Source organism: Sceloporus undulatus, chromosome 1 (assembly GCF_019175285.1).
Source record: "Sceloporus undulatus isolate JIND9_A2432 ecotype Alabama chromosome 1, SceUnd_v1.1, whole genome shotgun sequence".
In the NCBI taxonomy this organism is placed as follows: domain Eukaryota; kingdom Metazoa; phylum Chordata; class Lepidosauria; order Squamata; family Phrynosomatidae; genus Sceloporus; species Sceloporus undulatus.
In genome coordinates, this window is record NC_056522.1 from 220,299,555 (window position 1) to 220,319,723 (window position 20,169).

Genomic DNA, 20,169 nt, shown 5'->3' on the forward strand with positions numbered 1-20,169 from the left:
ACACTTCTAATTAACAAATATAAAAGCAGTCCTACTGTGAAGATGCCACTTCCTGTTGTATAAGACTCCCTTTAGAGTTAACTTAACTTAACTTAAGAAAGTTTTAAAAAAACAAAACAAATAAATAAATATGCTACAGGTATTTAGAAGTGGAAGTGGTCAATGGTTGACTGTAGTATGTACTAGCACAAGTAAATACCCTTAGCTTGAAAATTTAGGCTGACATCCTGTTAGTGAATTATGATTGCATAAATCAGAGTTTTGAAGAACGGGATTCTGTTCTGATCACACAACACCCAAATTACTCCCTGCAAACTCTCATTGTAAGCAGCACAGCCCCCTCTCCAACAGAGCTCATTCCATGTTTTGAAGGGTAGAGGAAATCATATTTTCCTGTAGCTGGACAAGCTGAAAGAATGCCATCATGTTGTGAGGACCCCTGGAGGTTCCTGTGGATGCCCGTGGAAGTATTCCCACTGACCCCATCCCACTCTCCAACAATATGGAAATGGAAATGTGTGGGAGGGGATACTACTTACAAGTTGGGTTTGTGGAAGTAGAATCAGAAGACCTAGGTACAAAGATGTAGCTGCTGTAGGCCACTGAAAGGATCCTTTTTAAAGGTAATGTATTAAACAATTCCATGCAAAATCCACCCCCTTGTTGTAGTATATTTCTTAAAGATCAGGACTAACTATTTATTACTGTGCAGCAGTTTTATGGATTGATGTTTTATTGTGGTTTTTTATTATTATATTATGTGTGTACTTTTGCATCTGTATACTGCACTAGAACTCACTTTAGTAGGTAGATGGAAGGCTATGAAGGTAAATAAATAAATTTGATGACAGCGATCAATCATTCTTCCAGGTTTTACATTTTTGGAACCTTACACATATAAAGATTTTTATGAATTGGTGGCTTAAGTTGGCATTTGATATAGAAATGTTTCACATTTTGTAAAAATGTTTGTGATTATGAAATGCTACAATTTATAAACTGGATGCATGGCTAATACCCACCATTGTTTTGGGAAGTTAGTGCTTTTGCACAGTTAAAACTAATGTACTAACTGTGCCTGTTCCTGGAGAAGTCAGATCTGGCCAATGTGGTACATGCCTTGGTAAAATCCTGTTTGGATTACTGTTATGTGCTCTATGTGGGGCTGTCTTTGAAAAGTGCCCAAACTGAAATACAGACAGTGGCTGTCTGATCCCCACCACTTTCATTGTCTACAGATTTTTTTAAAAAAAGGTATCTAGACTTTATTTCTTTGAAGAATGATTTGAAAAATATGAGTGCAAAACCTGATAAAAGATCACAAACCCAAACAGACATTGGCTAGTATTTCCAGAGGGAGAAATTCCAGAGGATAGAAGTCTATATTTGGATGTTGGTAGAACTCAGAAGCAAAAATCCTAAGTACTTACCTATTGAACGTAATGGCACTTCCATATATGTAAAGTACACATAGGGCTTAGTTGTTATTATTCTCCTTACTTTCATAGTATAAATAACCCTCCAGTGAGAATACTTCAGTATCCTTATCAATAACCTAAAAAATTCAACCAGAATCATGTTGTATTTAAGTATACTATTCGTAATACTTAGTACACAACTCAGATTTTCTTATTATAGAATTGGATTGGACATGGGAGATTGCCATTTCAAAACACACCTAACCTCAGTTTTGAACAGCACACGGACCAATTATTATCTTATGTACAAAATATTTCACACATTTGCATGTACGCACACAGGCACACACAGGACATTTTTAAAATATAGTAAGAAAATTCATTTTTAGAACAATAAATGAAAAACTGCAATGACTATGTCTTTTTTTTTAAAAAAATGAGATGTTAATATTCTTTTCAACACTAGGATCCTTTTTAAAAAGCATTTATAAATGCTGACAAGGCTCACACACCATTAATCAAATGGCACAGACAAAGCAATGAAAGTTAAGATAAATTTGAAAGGCCTACATTTATATGAAAAGAATAATCCATTAGTTTCTTTAAACAGTTGAAACATTTTCTGTAAAGTGGGTTTAAAAATAATAAATCCATTAACTAATATTTATCTTTGCTTTTTTTTTTCCAAATCAAAAAAGTTGCCAGTTGTTAGATACTGGAGCTCTTCAAGTTCTTCCTACAAATTCTGAAACAAAACAAAACAAAAATAGCATGATAAAGAATTAGAACAGAACCAACGCTCTCTAATAAACAGATGAGATATTGTAATTATGTGATTCACAGTGGTGCTGTACAACAGACATTAACAAGAAATGAGTGTTCACAGGATTAACAGTCCCTGTTTTCTGCTCCCTTATCCTACTAGGTACCTGTAAGCCCATAGTCTATGGGATGTGTATGACAGTGCTTGCTTCACCGCAACAGTATAGGGCATGGTACCTCTCCACAACTTGGACCGCAGACCACCCTACTTGGTCCTGATTACAGATATGCCTCAGTAAATAAAGTAGATATGTTTCAGGGCATGACTTCTTTAACAGAAAATTTGCTACCAAAGGCAGAAACAACATGGAAAGGGAAGGGATAGTTTCCTACACAATAAAAAAGAAGAACAATTTAACATCTTTTAGCGACCTTTGTATTCAGAACTAACAATATTCACATGTACAATGAAACAATCAAGGTAGTTTCATTTACCGAGGGCCCAAATATACAAGTTGTACTTGTGTGGGAACCACCACTGTGTAGTGGTTTGAATTTTGGACTAGGATTCTAGGGAGCTTATTGCATGGGCCCTTGGGAATGGACCCGGTGCGGAGCAGAAGTAGGTGGGAACAGAATGGAACAGGGATATCACTCATTTTACTGCAAGGGAGAATGCTGCCGACGCTGCTGGTAGTCCCTGTTCCATTCCCCATCCATTATTGAAAATCGCCTCCTCTTTCAGTTCTTGAAAACTGCCTCCTCTGGGATTGGTGGGGACTAGAACGGGAACTTCCAGAGGCATCAGCAGCATTCCACCATGTGGTAAAATGGTGATATTCCCATTCCATTCCCTTCCTTCCCCCTTCTGCTCCACACTATAGACCTGTTCCCAAGGGCCCATGCGATAAGCTCCTAGAAGAACATGGTTTACATTCCTGATCAGCCTTGGGAACTCACTGGATGACCTTGGACAAGTTACATTCTCAATCTAACAAGAAGGCAGTGGCAAACCCTCTGAATAAATCTTGCCAAGAAAACCCTAGAATAGGATCAGCTTAATTCACAGTTGACTTGAAGGAGCTTAACACAAGTTTAAGGTCAACAACTCTGATAGAATATGCTTTAATCTTAATGTTACTGAAAACTCTTGGTATTGTAACCTTATTCATATCTACAGAGAAAGACATCACAAGGAAATCAGTGGAGCTTGTTTCTAGTTATATTGATATAGGATTGCAGTTTATGTCACGTATGGGGACAGGGAGTTTATTATCCTAACTATGAAAGATGTTACATTCGGTTTGGTGCTCGTCGAAGCTTGGAGTCCAGGAGGCTCATTTTGTTCAATGAAAAGAAACACAATGTGGACAGGAAGGAGGGCTCCATCTTAATTGTTGGGGAAAAATAATTAGCAAAATTTCTTAAAATAGAAGACACTGAGATTATCACACTGGGGGAAAGGGGGGGAAGAGAGAGGCATAATCCTGGCTAAATTGTGCGATCGCACAGAATATTTTTGCATGACATTGCGCTTATCCCAGACTCCACCCATGAATAACATGGTATGCTCCTGCAACAAACCATTCACAGGGAGCTGTGGCACAGTGGTTACATGCCTGTACTGCAGCCACTCACTCACAAACCATAAGGTTGCAAGTTCAATACCAGCCCAGGGGCTCAAGCTCGATTTAGGCTTGCATCCTCCTGAGGTCACTAAAATGAGTACTCAGCTTGTTGAAGGCAATTAGCTTACACTTTGTAAACTGCTTAGGGAGTGCTTAAATGCACTGATAAGTGATATAGAAAAGTATTTGCTATTGCTAACTCCAGTGAATGGAGTGCAAAAGTCAATTGCACTTTGTTAGTGGTACTGCAGAAGCAACTAGGGATGCCTTTCGAGGTGTGGGGCACAATTGTGTCTTCACTGGATGAAAACAATGTGCTGAAGTAAGACATTTTATTTTGCTGTCTTTATTCTGAGCAGCCTGGGGAAATGATTTGCAGATATGTGCCATTGAGCCACAACAGCGCATGTGTGAAACAATCAATTACAGTGTATTAACTATTCATTAATGGACATGTATGTGAAATGCAATTGTGATATTAAATGCTAATCGTGCAAATGCTTGACTATGTGAAACTGTTGAGCACTATAGCACTAGCATTTTTTAATTTGTCACAATTATTGCTGAGATAATTTCCAATGTACCTAGCTGTTACCAGAAACAGTGAAATTATTTTCTCTCTCTCTAAACAACTTGTAAATATAGTTGTCCCACAGAATGGGGAAGAGAAACAACTGATATATTTATGAATTAGTGCTAGCTACACCATACCCAGCAGCAGAAGTGCAATAACTGCTACTCTGAAAAATAAATGTAATTCTTCCCTCATCACAATGTCCATTTTTGCACATCCCCTCCCACATGTTTCTTTAAAAGCTTGTTTATTTGGCAAAGCACAGTATAACCTCTTTGCAACACAGTGCCCAAAAATGTAAATTAAAAGTGGCATGTCCAAGAATAAAAATCAAAGTAGGCAAGTTATGATAACTCTAGGCTCCTAGTTTTCAAGGATATCTTCCTTCAAACCCCAATAGGGTTTAGTACATTATTCCATTTAATATTGGCTCTGTCATTCACCTTGAGGAAGATTAAATTGCCCCTGTAGGATATCCTGGCAGTCCATGAGAGGCAAATCCAGCACTTCCTTTGTCAAAATGCATATGTGACCCTGGCTTCTTTCTCTCTTCCACTCATTATTGGCTGATCTCTCCTGCTGTTCTCGAACAGAACAGTTTTCGATGAATGATAGCTCCCTTCTGAATCCCAGATCTTTAACACAGCAGCCAGCTGCCAACTAGTTAGTCACATGGTCACCCTTCTAGTGACATAAGACCAATGGATCACCATCCCCAAATCCATTAATAGAAACAGCCTAAAGAAGGGCACATGGCTTGCCTTGGGCCACTGTTTTCATTTTGCTGCAGACAGCATCTTGTGGAGGGTCACTACCAAGCTGCATGGAAATCAGCACAGTTATTTCTATATTTCTGCTTAGCCACTCCAGACAAGAACATCTTTTGCTTCCCTCACCCCATTTGTTTCTCTTCATCTGCATCTCTTCTCTCTTCCCCCTCCCATTTCCCTCTTTTTAAAAAAAAGAGGGGCACAGAAAAATGTCACACAAATCTGGGTGAAAATGATTTAGAAATTAGTGGATGGTCATTTCAACAGTCCACAACACAATTGCCTACTCAGGGTTTCATTCTAGTCATATTCTTCTAGAATGTAATATGAATCCCATTCATTCCTTGCATCCTTTTTTGGGATGTGGCACAGGAATGCCAAACATGTGCCTTGGATGCAGAAGGTCACAGGATGAATCCATGTCAGGCTGGGAAAAGGTCTGCCTGAAATCCTGGAGAGCTGCTGCCAGTCAGTGTGGGCAATACTGGGCTTGATAAGCCAGCTGCCTGGCTCAATATTTATTTGATTGATTTAATATTGTACCTAGAAAAAATATTCAATTTTTTTTAAAAAAAATAGCAAAACACACACACACATGTTTTTGGTTTTTGGTTGTTGTTGGTTTTTTTAAAAATATCAAGAAATCCTGACAAGAAGATTCTGGGCTCATCAGAATCTTCACAGTTATTCTGCACAAAATTTGCACATGGGTGATTTGTGTATAAAATAGCATAGGAAACATTTTCTGCACAGAAAGTGCCGTTTTTTGTGCAAAACAACCACATATGAATTTTGCACAGAATAAGGACTGAATTGCAAATAGGCTTTGATAACTGTGTGGGTTTTCAAATACTTTTTTTTTCGCAGCAGGAAGAAAATTGCTCAAAATACTTGTTTTTTTCTTCAAGAAGAAACTTAATTAAGAAGTTCATGCCTACACTTTTCTCCCAATAGAGGACCCAATAAGTATAAGATAGCTATTTATATTTCGGCATCCCTCACACGTTCATCACGATGATCTTCATATATTCAGCTCAACATTTCTAGAATCTACCTTCAAATATTCACACTATATATTTGAAGGTTGACAGCAGATCGAAAGGGGATGATGATATTAGGGGCATGGTGGGTGTCTGCCCCACTCCATTCTATGTCACCATGGAATGCAAGTAGACCTAATAACCCCTGAACAGGGCATATGACAATAACTTAAAGAAGAGATTCTGGACCAAAAGAATTGCAAAGAGAGACTCCAGCATGAGACTGCAGTATTGCAGCTTGTCAAGAAATTCAAGAGGGAAGAAATAGCATGTCATCCAGCCCCTAAATGCCAGCAGAATGGACCTCCTTCTCTTGGTGCAGCTGATGCAAGATAAAGTAGCCCATATACTAATATACTAATTCTATATGGAGAGTCAAAAAATTTAAATGATTTAAATAAATAATCTAAGATTAGATACAAGAAGGCAAATCTGGAATGCATTTTATTTCTCTTGTGGTGTAAAAATAATTTATGAGGCAGGAACTACCACCATGCCCTTTTAGCAAATCCATTTAAAATTACACTTTAAAAAAAATATTGTTCTTCTGTAACGGAGGTAGCCTTGCTCACGGGGATAGCTGCATTCTTGTTTGGGTCCTTTTAAAAAGTCAAGAAGAATATATACCCCAGTTATATTTTTATATAAATGAAAAAGTTAAACATTTAAAAATAAAATAGCTGGTAAAGGAAGAAAAGGGATGACGTAAATCTCATTTTTGCTCCACTGTAAAATAACCACTTAAAAAAAGGACTTCTGTATGATAGCCTTACCCATTAGGGGGGAAAATTAGGCTCAAGAATCTTTTAGTAAAGTAATTTTACCCAGTGTGGAATTCTCTTTACTTTCTTTCTTTCTTTCTTTCTTTCCCCTCTTCTACCTTGGTTTGATTGTACAGAGTTGAGCCTTAACATTCCAAGACAGCCCAACAGCTAAGATACAGTAAATCCAAAATTTACTCCTCTTAATTCTAGCTCACAACAAGCCAATATATAACAACAGAATGAGAAAAGGAACAAAAACAGATGGGTGGGGGATGGGATGATGGTAGATAAGAGGCGTAGGGAGCCCTGGGCTGAAGAGAGTGAAGTTACCAAGATAATTTACACAGCAAGCCTACAGTGATGGAGAAAAGCCCCTTTGTGACTCATGACGGCAGTACCCATCATGGAAGAAGATAGCTGGGCAGATTTTCCATCCTTGCCTCCTTCAGCCATTCCCCCCCCAAAAAAAAAATTCCAAAAAATATAAAATGGGAAGGAAAATAATCCTTTCTGTTATCCTTTTTGGAGATCCCATGGGAATGAGAAGATTTTGATCCAAGAGATCCCTAACCTCCCCCAACACATCCCCAGAACCATGGGTGCTACAATGGGGTAAGAGCTTTCCATCATAGTGCTGGGTAAGCCTCCAATACCACAGCTCCTATTCTGTTCTTAGGGAGGTCAGCAGCATCCAGTGAAACCTTGGCTTCCCAGCCTGAGACTCCAGAATTGTTTCCTATATTGTTTTTTAATAAAATAAAATAAAATAAAATAAACTTTATTATAACTATTCCTCAGTTGCAAATACAATACTTTAACCAGCATTTCATTAACGCACTTGTCTCAAACATAGTCACCAATTTTCATATGCATATTGACAGGCTCATCAAAGCTCAAATTCACTGAAAGTAGAAAAAGCAATTTGTTAAAAATGCAAAAGGAAGCTTGAATTTAATGGGCTTTTTATACACTTCCTTTCCAGAGAGAACACATATCAGAATGGGAAACCATTTTCTAAGAAATTATAAAAGTCTGCTATTGAAAACAGCTCAATTCAGCATAATTTTCAGAGTCACCCACATCCTATTGCAAACCTATACATTTCTACTCAGAAGTAAGTTCAATGGAATTCATGTGTATATAATTCAAAATTAGTCCCAGCAGTGTTGCTTCCTGAAACAACTGATGCCTCCTTCTGCCAGGTCAAGGTGAAATAGTACCCCCAAACCAGCCAAAATATTTTAACAGTGACTGCTGGTAGTTTCCATGTCAGTGAGATGAAGAATCTGTTCTAGATCTTAATCAGAACTTCAAAGGAGCTATCCAAGGCAATTAACCGTATCCCCAAAATAGGTTCAGCACCATAGATATTTCCTTCAACAATTACTGCAATCAATAGCTGATTCATTGCCCTTGTTATTGTTGTTGTTGCTGCTGCTGCTGTTCAGTGCCCTCAAGCTTATCTCAACTCATGGGGACCCTGTGGATAAGACCTCTCCAAGACCCCCTGCTCTCAACCTGCTCAGCTCCTTCAGGTTCAAGCCTGTGGCCTTGCTGATTGAGTCCATATATCTGCATGTGGGCTTCCTCTTTTTCTACTGTCTTCTACCTTTCCTAGCATCATTGTCTTTCCCGATGATTCATGCCTTCTCATGATATGACCAAAGCCTCAATTTTGTTATTCTGGCTTCCAGAGAGAGCTCAATCTTATTCGGTTCTAGAATCCATTTGTTTGACTTCTTGGCCACCACAGTATCCTCAGCACTCTTCTCCAGCAGCACATCTGAAATGAGTTGATTTTCCTTCTATCAGCCTTCTTCCCTGTCCAGCTCTCACATCGGTCTATGGTGATGGGGAATGTGACAGCTTGGACAATCCCCACTTTAGTGTTCAGAAAAATATCTTTGTGCTTTAAGATTTTGTCCATTTCATGCATGGCCCTTTCCATTCCTAGTCCCTCTAATCTCTTGACTGCAGTCTTCATCCTGATCAATATTTGATCCAAGGTATGGAAATTCTTTGACAATTTCAATTTCCTCATTATATATGATAAATTCATGTAGATCCCCTGTGGTCATTATTTTTGTTTTCATAATGTTCAGCAATAATAATAATAATAATAATAATAATAATAATAATAATAATAATAATAGGATTTATTTATATACTGCCCAATCACTGGGAATCTGAGCGATTAATCCTACCTTGGCACTAATCCTTGATCTTTAGTAAATGTTCCAGGTTGTTATTGGCTTCTGCTAGAAATACTGTGTCATCTGCATATCTTAGGTTGTCAATGTTCACTGCCCTACTAACATGGAAACCACAGGCTGCCACTGTAGTTTTGGACAAGAGTCAAACACTCTCAAGAGCTCCTCTCCCCTTTCTTGGTAGTAGAAATGCAACAGTAACAAATGAAATAATATGCTGCCTTTCATGACACCCAAAACCATTTCCCTGTGGCTCCAGGTCTACCCCACTTAATGCTAAAGGTGGCTCTGATGGGACTGCACCTTCACTATATGATTTTCTCTTCTGGCACATCTCTCATGCCTAGTTCAATTCTGGAAGCATAATTTTCTTCCCCACATTGGAATACAGTGTGCCCTTACTTTACGCGGGGGAACCATTCCAGGCTCCCCCACGTAAAGCAAATACCACCTATGCTTGAGTCCTATTTAAATTAATGGGGCTCGTGCACATGGCAGCACATGTGTGCCATAGGCGCACACCCCATTCATTCCTATGAGATGTGCTGCCCCTTCTTCCCGTTCGGCTTTCAGCATATGCTGAAAGCTGCGTAAAGTGCCCCCGTGTATGACGCGGCCGCACTGTACTTATTCCTAAAGAAACACTCTGTAATGATTTTCATACTGTAACAGCACCCAAATGCTGGAGACATATCCCAAAATTAAATGGATGGGGGAGATGCTGCAAGTGGATGAATCAGACTCTGGCTACTGCCACAGTGCAGAATTAATGCAATTTGACACTGCTTTAACTGTCCTGGCTCCATCCTATAGAATCCTGGGATTTGTAGTTTGTTGTGGCACCACATTTCTCTGACAAAGAAAGCTAAATTTCTTACAAGACTACAAATCCCAGAATTCCATAGCATTGAACCATTGCAGTTAAAGCAGTGTCAAATTGCATTACTTCTGCAGCATAGCTAAACCCACCATCTCTTTCATACAGCAGAATCATGGCGTTGTTTCCCCCTTAACCTCCATGGCTGCATCTTATGAATCCTGGAATTTGGAGTTTGATGAGGCACTGTAGGCCCCTGGCAGAGAATTCTAATATCTCACAAAACTACAGATGCCAGGATTCCATAGGATGCAGTTAAATTGGTTTTAAAGCTCTGCAATTGTGTAGTGTGAAAAAAGACAATTCATCTGAACTTCAACCTCACTAGAAGTAGGTTACTTAGCTTTAAAAAAAATCAATAATATGTCCCGTTCCCAGTTCATTCACTTTTGTTGATAACAACCAGAGGTCACCTAATAATGTAGGAACTAAGATGTCACATGATACACCAAATCATCCCCAAGTCAACATTTGTGAAAGCAGGCAGGAAATCAATGGGTTCTGGAGAATAGCTTTAATTATTTGAGCACAGCTACCAGTCTAGCTATACAGTTTTAACTGGCTTTAGGGTTGCATATTTGAGTGGCATGCCCAGCTTCCAATTTCATTTGAGATGTGGTGATTCAAAATATATATTCTAGTGTTACTAAGAAAATAAATATAGAAAGACATAGCAAGCTTACAAACCAGGTCTTGATACCGAGAACTTCCATGGACAGACAGTGTATTAGACTGCCTTAGCTACCAAGCAGCATTTTCAATAAGAGGAATTGCCAAGGCTGTTCCAAGACATTTTGCTGTATGAAACAGTCCAGCAAATGGCACTCCTCATTCAGCCAGGTTAAGGCACATAGTACTCAAAGCCACCCAAATTTTCCTGGCCTTTGGGGGAGAAAATCCCAGAAGCTTGGCTTTCCACCTGAGGTGGCACAAATGCAATACAAAGTTAATGTTAAAAAATAATAATTGCTGCCCTTTCATGGCACCTAAAATGTGCTGTCTGAGATAGCTCACTCACTCTGGCCAGCAACACCTGGGTGTTCCCAGTTTAGGGAGAAGATGGAAATACTCTTGAACTTGGGAAAACTAATGTAAAGTTATTATAGAATCATAGAGTTGGAAGAGAAAAGGGCCATCCAGTCCAACCCTCTGCCATGCAAGAACTGACAATCAAAGCACCCCCGACAGATGGCCATCTAGTCTCTATTTAAAAACCACTAAATGAGACTCCACCACACTTCAAGGCAGCACATTCCACTGCTGAATAGTTCTTACTATCAGGAAGTTCTTCCTAATGTCAAGATGGAATCTCTTTTCCTGTAGTTTGAACCCACTGCTCCGTGTCCTAGTCTCTGAAACAGTGGAAAACAAGCTTGCTCCATTTTCAATATGACATTCCTTCAAATATTTAAACAGGGCTATCATATCACACTCTTTTCTCCAGGCGAAACAGACCCAGCTGTCTAAGGAGTTTATTGCATGCTGTTTAAAGTGACTTACCCCATTCGCATTTAATTTTGAAGTCAGATCTTATTGCATGCACCAAGGGGTGGGCAAGTGCAACCTGGCTACATCCCAGACCTCAGCCACATTTATCTAGCATTTTTTCAAAAATGACAGATTCCTAGTTTTGAAAAGGTGCTGGATAAGAGCAACTGGGACCTGGGCTACAGCCAGGTTGCACTCGCCCAGCTATGCGATAAGATCCCGTTTCAAAATTAAATGTGAATGGGGTGGTCACTTTAAACAGTGTGCAATAAACTCCTAAGTTTCTTCTCATAGGTCATAGCTTCCAAACCTTTCACCATCTTAATTGCTGTCCTCTGGACACATTCCAGCTTCTCAACATCCTTTTAGACTTGTGGTGCCCTGAATATGGTGTCTAGATTGTCCAGACATGATATTCCAGGTGAGGTCAAAGTAGCATAGAGTGGTACTATTACTTCCTTCAGTCTAGACACTATACTTCTATTGATGCAGCCTAGAATCACATTGGTCTTTTTAGCTGCTGCATCACACTATTATCTCATATGTAACTTGTGATCTATTAGGACTCCTAGATCTCTTTCACATCCACTGTTTTCCAGCCAGGTGTCCCCCATCTTATATCTGTGCATTTCATTTGTTTTCCTGCCTAAGTGGAGTACCTTACATTTCTCCATGTTGAAATTCATTTTGTTAGTTTTGGCCCAGCTTGCTAATTTATTGAGACCATTTTGAATTTTGATCCTGACCTCTGGAGTGTTAGCTACTGCTCCTAATTTGGTGTCACCAGCAAATTTCATAAGCATGCCCTCTATTCCATCATCTATTATGAGAAGTGTTTGGGGGGAAGCTTACTCCCTCTTTCCACTTCCTCCTATCTCTGAAGACAAATGTTCAATTTCTTACACATATGAAATTGGCGCAGTGCTATAAATGTTAACTTTCCTCATGCAAAACAAACTTCTTCAGGCAAGCAGGGATCATTTTCTTGCCCTGGAGGAAAATAAGTTCTTACTGGATTTACTGTCACTTACAAACTGCTCAAATATATGAATGTGACATACCCAGCACTGACACTGCTGTCAGGTGTGGTGCACCTTCCTTGTGAGGAGCACACGTACATCTTATCTATAATTTGTCAATAAATATGCAAATTCCCTGCAGGCCTCAAGCACAGGCAGTTGCTATGGCAATCCTACATGCTGAACAAGTTGCCCACTCCTGACTCAACACTCCCTCAAAAAATTACTTGGAGAAAATCAAGACAGAAAGCAAAGGTGGGGCTAAGTTCCAACCACACCACAGTGTCAAGTGATAGGAGCTCTGTTGGGTCCTCAGACTTGGAGAATGTGACCCACTGTTCTACTCCCCAAGTTCTCGTCTCTGTTGCTGTCCTGATATGAACTGCAGCAAGCCCATTAAACCTTTATTCAGATCAATTAAAACAATTAGGGAAGCCATCAGATGTACTGCAGCAGACACAGAGAACTCCCTTAAAGTCACAACAGTATAGAATGCTAAGGAGAAAATGCCAGGACTTGGCAAGGGTCTGAATTTGATTGGTATTTTTTTTTAAAGTACTGGATATGGATTTATCAATTTCAATTGAACTAGGTTCTTTAAAAATTGTGTGAAGGAGAAAGGAAACTGGGCAAATGTATCCATTGAGGCAAAGAATCTGAAGTGCTTAACTCTTATAAACCTGATCTGGATCTTGTGCCTTATTGCACAAGCCTCTTCTCCAGTTAAAATAGCACTGTTTTCAAAAGTGCTATTCAATTGAGACTTCTCTCTTCCCTATCATACCTTGGTAATCTTCCTGGTGTTGGAGAATTCTCTTTCTCACTTCTCTATCACCTTCATAATCTTCCAACATAGGAGCATTCTCTCCTCCTCTCTTCTTTTTTGGAAAATGTATGGTTAGCAACAGGTAAGAGCAACAGGTTGATCTGCCTTTATTCCTCACCCCCCCCCCCCAATTTAATGTCACTCTGGCAATAGCAAATCCAGGTGCCTTCTTTGCTTCTCCCCTTCATCCCCTTCTATCTCATTTCAGAGAGAAAATTGGATTGTATGGCATGGGGAGGTTAAAAGGCAGAGAGAGAGAGAGAGAAGCGATTTTGAGCTGTTCTCGTGAGACTTTTTGCCTGTGATCCGATCTACTTGTATTTGATTTTCTAGTGAAGGCATGTACATGGGCACACTTTTTGCTGGCCTGGCAGAGTGCCAGCTTTGATGTCTGAACTGTTAAAAATGAACCCACACCCTCCCACCAAAGCTGGAAGGGGAAAGCTTTTAAAAAAGTAGCTTTTTTAAAAAAGCAAGCACATACACATGACTAGCAGCATCACCGCCATTACTGATTTGGTGGATTAGTTCAGTAGTGTGAGTGTGGAGTGGGTGCACACTCATGAGGGGGGATGCCTCTATAATAGATATAACAGCTGCAACCTGTAAAAGAGAGACAATTAACTCTTGATCTCCTAAACAGAATGCATCTCTAAAAACCACTTCTTTCTTCTGCCCCTTCTTTTACTATCTCCTCATAAGGCTCTAGGAGGTCTAGCAATGAATCCAACAGGCACAATTCTTTGCAGTTTTCCCCCTGCACCTTTACATGACAAAACACACCTCCTGAGCATCCAAAATTAGCATAAAGGTGGAACTGAACAGGAAATCATGACACAACAGAAGCAGCAAAACAGGTCACTAACAGATTTTTTTAAGTTAATAAAAAGAAGCACAGATCAAATGATCTCTCACAAGAGAACTATAGAACAACAATGGTGTCATGCAGTGTGTCCCAAAGGGAGGTGCAATTATCCTGATGTAATTGTGCTTTACTCAACTGATGCAATAAGTCAAACCAATGGGCCTCATTCCCACTATGTAATTTGCAAACCAGTTAGAGGTGGTTTAAATGGCCCTTGTTCACACTTAGGCCAAATCCCTGACACGGTTTGTCGAGGGGGGCAGAGCTAGACCTGTTTAAAGTGCATCTTCCAGAGCTGTAGAATTCCCTGTATCTTTTGCAATAAATCGATTCAGCACTAGTGTGAATGGAATGCGGATTGGAATCAGTTCCCTGTGATGCAATCATTGATTATCAGAGGGAAATGTCTTAAGTGTAGTCTAGCTGAAAATAAAAAACCTCACCTGTGTTTGCCCAGGTGAGGTTGAACCTCCCTCTCTCTGGGCAAAGCACCATTTTTGGGCTGCCAACACTGCTGCAGGCTCCACTACCACTCTGCTCCCCCTCCTCCATTATCTTTTGTAATTTGGAGGGAACTTTTCCCCAACTCATGGTACTTTGAGTTTACCTGCCCTTTATATAGCCTTTAAATTTGCCAGCTGGCGTTTTTGGTTGTTTGTTTTTGTTGTTGTTGTTGTTATGACAATGGATGTGACAGGGCACATCACCAAATAAGAGCAGAAGGGTTGATGTGATTGCCATGATTGACAGGGGGGAAAGAAGCCACAGAAGAGGGTCCATTTTAAATCAATTCATTGGTAAATGTGAACAAGAAGTGGGATAAATTGCAACAGGAAAATTTGATCAGCACAAATGTAGAGTGAACAACGCTCCACTGTCGAACCAAACCATCAAGCTGGATCACAAACTGAATTATTTGTAAGAATGAGGCCCATGTTTATGGGTTGACACCGCCTGGCCCCACAAGGCTCTAACAGCTATGTAACAGGCAAGTAACAGCATTGTCCTCTTTATACTTGGAATACACATACCAGCTGAATTTGACTAATGCAGATGAAGAAAGGGTACAAAAGGAATATTTCTTTCTAAATTACACAGAAGGAACTTCAGATTTTAAAAAAATGCAAGAAAGCAACATTGGAAGGTTCATCTATATATGCCCAAGACTGACTGACTGACTGACTCCAACATGATATTCAGAGTAGCTTACAAAAAGGCTAAAATCAGGTAAAGCTAAAAAGAAAAAGAAAAAAAGAAGGTAAAACACAATTAAACAAGTTATATTAAAATGCAATTTTTTGTAAAGTGTAAAACTATTTTAAAACAAAAGGCGGGTTACAAACCGCGATATAGTACGCGACGAGCGCGTACTAGGGTTAGGAAGGGGTGGTGCTTCCACACACCCCTAACCCTAGTACGCGCTCCGCACGCACAAAATGGTGGCGGCCGTTCCACATGGCCGCTGCCATCTTGATATAGTGGATGTGCTGCGTCCGCATGTCGCGCCCCAGAAATGACGCTGTGAGCACGCGACTAGTGCCTCGCGGAGTCTTCCGAGGCCTGAGAAGGAGCGTGATTTCCGCGCTCCTTCTCTGCAGCATCCGGGAGCCACACGGTTTAAAGGCTGCAGCTCCCAGACGCTGCAAGTGGAGGCGGAGCCAGACTGCCGCTTCTCGGTGGTCTGTAACCTGCCAAAGTTAAAATATATAATACATATACCACTTTTAAAATAAGATTCCTTGGAACCAAATATGTCTGGAAAAAAGTATCATTGGATTCAGTGGCATCCCACACCTGGTGTGTGGGGACACTGCCAGGAGGGGGTGGCAGACAAAAAGGCACACTCCTCCAATTCCAGTCTTTGTCCCTGAATCCAAGGACCAGAGCAGACAGCAAAGGCATGCATGCCCCACTCTGGAAGGCCCAACCAGGTGTCACTCCTCTTCTGGGTGTCACACAATGTGATCCGCACCCCCTGCACCCTCTCCCCATGACACCACTGACTGGATTAAGTAACCTCTATCCTAAGTAAGCATTTGGTAACCTATGGTCTTCCAGATGTACTGTAGTTAGCCAGACAGTTACTGGAAATGTAACTGTTACTGTGGTTACAAACGTGTAACCTAGAATTACACATTCATGACTGTTTTGTATTCATGATCCTTATATAGCTCCTAGTTTTGGAGCTACATAAGGACTGTGAATGTCTCCCAATCTCCACTTATCATGTAGCAACTGCTACATTCAACAGGGATCTGTTAGCCTGTTGATTGAGAAGCAGTTGGCTGATGGTCAAACCCACCAACTTCTCATGCAAGCAATCTCTGGCATGAAGAGAAATTGCAATGGGGACCTTGCTTCTGTCTGCTGCATTAGAGATTGCTCATGAGAGTGGGGTACAACTGTCAGACCACTGCTTCTGATTGACAGGGGAACAGACCCCCATTGGTCACAGCATCTGTTTTTTGGTAAGTGAGAATTGGGGGGATCAGGACAGGATTTATTATGTAGCACTGTAACTGCAGTGTTTATACATATATAAATCCCCAACAGGATTCTGGCCTATAGCAACATTATACAAATTCTAATCCAGCAACATCTAGTGGGCCACAAATTGCCCATTTCTGACCTAACCCTTGATGTTTGAGGCATCCATTTAAGTGGTTATAGTATCTTCTCCCAACATGCCCCCCCTACAGATTTCATTATTCTCCATCTACATTGCCATGCTGTTTACGGTAAAGGAAGTTGTCATTTAAGGCATCTGTAAATAATAAAAAGGAAGAAGGCCAGGTTAAGGAAATTCACTCTGCACTTCCAGGACACTTTAATGTATTCTCATTTGATATATTCCAGGCTTGAGAACTGGCAGAGAAAACAGATGCCAGAGCTGATCCCTGGCACAAATTATGTCCAGAGTCAAGCATGGCATATGTCAAAAAGAGCAATGTATGAGATTTCTTTCTCAGGAGCATTGCATTAAGACCGATTGATGGACAAAGACAAAGTCAAAGCAAAAACCTCCTGTGTGCTTGAACATAGAATGCTGTTTATGCCCAAACCCAGCAAAGATCAAAATAGCTGCTGACCACATTTAGCAGCAAAAATTCAGGGACAATCTGTACAAGCCAATTTTCTGCACGCAGGAGGTAAACTCTCCTGGAGAGAAGGTTGTAGCAGAAGAAGAACACCCAAGGAGAGTCAGTCTGTTGATGACAGCTGCAGGTTCAAATGTCTCAGCACTAAGGAAATAAGGTATAGGGAGATCACAAAGCCTACAGGATCAGAGCAGGTGTAATAGAAATAGTGGGTTAATTGACAGGATTTTAAGATCCTTGTTGCATTTTTTAAAAGAACAAAGGAGAAATTATCAAGAAGCACAGAAATATTTCTTCTAAAACCAACAAGTACTGTAAATGTGTCAGCCTTATAGGGTTTGATCAGGCAAATGAAGGCAGACCTCATCAAGGAAGGGATGTTTTTGAAATTTATTAGATCAGGACCAGAGTAGATCATGTCAGGAGGGAGTAGAGGAGTATCTCTGCTTGTAATAATATAAATCCATGAAGTTTAAGAATCAAAGAATACATTAAATTTTCTGAGCACAGCTGTTACCAAGTTTGGTTTTATATAAATTTTGGGTGCCAAGTGATCAAAAATCATGACTCCTGACTGACCCCAATGCGAGCTGCCATTACCCTAAAGGCGAGCTGATCATGTAGCCAGCAAGCTTGCTAGGCTTGGCCACAGGAAAAAAGGTACATTTTAAAACCTTAAGCAAGCAGTTCTGCAAATAAGTTTTGCAAACTACCCAAAGAAGAGAGGACAATACAAGTAGCCTCCTTCTCAATGAGCGAGTGATTGTCTTAACAGCTCTGCCATCTAGATATTTGTCTTCCCCTGAAAAGTGCCAGACCTCTTCTTTGTGTAAGTTTCAGTTTAGACAAAGATAGCCATCAAGACCTTTGTTCACCAGGTAGCCATAGCCTGAAGATACTTTCAGGGGTATAAAAGGACCCCTCTTCCAAACCTCCAGTGGGCTTGTAGAGCAGAAGTTCCGAACCTGATTTCTGGGCTTGTAGATTCAGTTCCGAGCCTGAGTTCCTCGCTTATCGGGCTGCCTGCTCCAAGCTTGCATTCCCTAAGCAATTTGCTCTGCTGAAAATCACTTCAGCAAAGCCAAGTTCTCTGTCACCGGGCCTCTAGTTAGCTTTGCCCACCAGAACTCAGCTCCTATCCACTGCGGTTGCCGCTTTCTTTCCCCATTCTCACGGCCGTGTCTCACCATCCCCCATCACTCGCATCTGTCGGATTGGAGAAGACTCCTAAGGTAAATATCCAAAGGTGCCTCTATCCTTTCCCCTTTACTCCCAAACTCTCCCCCTCCCTTGTTTTAGCATTGAATGTGTGTGTGCGTGTGTGATCCCCTTTGTTGTGTGGCTTTAATAAACGTTTGATATTTTTATTGCAACTCATTGGCATTGGAGTCTCTATCTCTTGGGGTTGGACTAGATGACCTCTGGTATACACATAGGGACACGATCCCGTGCGTGCGTTGCTAGGACACGCCTCTCGTAATATTTGAGCTAATTAAATTCCCCTAATTCGATCCTTCCTAACACAGGAACAACTGTACCATTAGACAGAGTGAGACAGCTATCTCAGGCAGCAGTAGATACTAGAAAGCCAGAAGCTTTTATTGGGCTAGCCAAAACACACAATATACATGTTGCAAACTTTCAAAGCCCCACTGGCTTCTCCATCAGGCAAATATATTAAAAATCATACAAGAGAACGGGAGAAAAAGACAATGGAGATTAGAGCACAGCTCTGTCCCTGGGCAGTACTCACCCCGTACTCCACCTGGACCTCTCCTGGACCTTTGAAGAAATGGGATTTTCCCATTCTTTAAAAGGTCTGGGAGAAGCCTGGGTCAGGTACAGGATGAGTACTTCCCAGGGGTAGAGCTGTGAGATAGAATCTGTCTCTGTGTATTTACATCATGCACCTAGTGCAGAAATAAAAGCCTGTGCACTAATCTCCATTGTCATTTGTTTTGCATTCTCCTGTATTATTTTTAGTATCTTTGCCTGATATAGAAGCCAGTGGAGCTTTGAAAGCTTGCAACATGTATACTGTGTGTTTTGGCTGACCCAATAAAAGTATCACACTTTTGTGGATTCCTGCCTAGTGCGGGAATAAAAAAAACAGCGTGCTAATCTCTGATGTTAATCATAGGCCTTCATTTTATCAAGATGTTGTGGTTGTTGTCCTCAGTTCAAATAATATGGAGGGGTATTCATGCAGGCTAGCCCTTCTCCTTCTGGTCATGTGGATATTGGGAGATTCTTAAAGTCCAGGAAATAAAATCTAAATTCCATTAGATGTTGTGGTTTTGTGGATTTTGGAAGTTATTGTACTTTATTTTCATGCTCCAACACAGTCATTCTTCCAGCCAGAAAGGTTCCAATGTCTTTTCAAAGATTCTTTGTCCTCCAGGATGTTCCCATTTGCAGAGAAAGAGAGGCAGCTTTGTCCACAGCCAAAAATAAAAGACACCAAGGCCAAAACTATAGCCCTATTTTATTGATCCATTGTTCATCATTCTGAAACATTCCTGGCTCTTCCTTGACTCTCAGGCATACCATTAGGAATACGGTTGAAAAGACACAGTAGCAAAACCCAAAAAGAGAGAGACTAAGGGGCTGGACAGACAGGAGAAAGGGGCAACAAGCTGCCACCCCTTTCTGCCCCCGACAGAGGCCGCAGCAACCAAATGGCACAGCCTCCATGAGGCATAAAAAGAACTTGCTCCCAGTGGGTTCTTTTTAGTGTGCACGCGGGGTGCCATTGTAGCCCTCACATGCACTGATTACGCATGCACGGCTCGACACCCTTTGGACACAGCACCATGCGTACGTCATCATG